This window comes from Branchiostoma floridae, chromosome 3 (assembly GCF_000003815.2).
Source record: "Branchiostoma floridae strain S238N-H82 chromosome 3, Bfl_VNyyK, whole genome shotgun sequence".
Lineage (NCBI taxonomy): Eukaryota > Metazoa > Chordata > Leptocardii > Amphioxiformes > Branchiostomatidae > Branchiostoma > Branchiostoma floridae.
In genome coordinates this window covers 27,109,674-27,111,090 of record NC_049981.1, presented here as the reverse complement: position 1 = coordinate 27,111,090, position 1,417 = coordinate 27,109,674, and positions in this window count along the sequence as shown.

Here is a 1,417-nt window from a genome sequence, read left to right as displayed (position 1 = left end):
AACGTATACATAGATTTTCTTCTCTCACACAACAGTGAAAAAAAGGTCGCACACATTGACAGATTTTCTCTCTCACACAACAGTTGGAAAAGGTCGCACACATCGACAGATTTTTCTCTCTCACACAACAGTTGGAAAAGGTCGCACACATCGACAGATTTTTTTCTCCCACTCCAAAGTTGAAAAACTTCGCACACAGTCACAGATTTTCAAATATTTTCCTATACCATTCTTCACAAATGTTATAAATGCAAGCATATACAGACGGTTTCTCGGTTCAACATGTACTTTATTCTTCAATATAGAGGCTATTATATTGTTTTAGTGAATACCGTGACCGGTACTAGTATTCAAATCCATTTCTAGTTCAGCATTAATGATACAATAGCCAGCATGACTTTGACTTTTGACCTGTTATATAGCTTATATGATTTGCCTTTTTCCCATAGAGACATGTATTTGAAATATACCGTAGCTGGAATGTCTCTGGATTCATAGACTGCACTCACACATGTCATATAAGTTGTCCTTTACCGACTCAAACTTGCACGCTCGATATCTTTCTTAGATACTCTTTCCGATCGTTCGTGCAGTCATACATAATATCTGTAAAAACAAATATTATCCAAAAACTGAGGCTGAATTTTTTTCACATACACAGCAAGAAGTTTCTGCAAGTCAGTCACCCATGGTAAGAAAGCTTAAGGTGGAAAAAATCCGTCCCTGAAGAGAACTGTTTAAAAGATCCTTGTTCGGATGTATAAGTACGACGACTTTAAAGTTTTGGGGGTTGATTGCATTCTTCACATAGTGCAGACACCACGAGAATATATCACGTCAACAAATGTGCAATTTTTTGGCTCAAACACTTGCAGAAATCAACTCTCAAACACATATAGAATTATTCTTTCCAAAGACAAACTATTCTTTGATACAGCAGACATTTTTATTCCGACACACAAACACTAGAATTCTCTCTCACACACAGCACAAAAAGTTCTCTCACTTCGCGAGGCATTCCCTGCCAACCCGGCTGTAGGAGTGAGCGATTTTTTTCGTCTGAGTGAGTGCGAACTTTTGTCGATGTGAGAGCGCTTTCGGAGTAGTGAAAGAACAACTTCTTTTAGTATTTTTTACTTAAAACCCAAAATAAACGCAGACATTTTGTTTAGTTAGTAACGATATACACTATACAATACCAATTACTTATGCCAAATATTAAAGATATTGTCTTGACAATCAATCTTTTTCCGACATACAACGCTGAAATTCTCTCTCACACACAGACCAAAAAAGTTCTCTCACTTCGGGAGGCTTCCTTGCCAACCCGGCTGTAGGAGTGAGCGCTTTTTTGGGTCTGAGTGAGTGCGAACTTTTGTCGATGTGAGAGCGCTTTTGGAGTAGTGAAAGAACAACT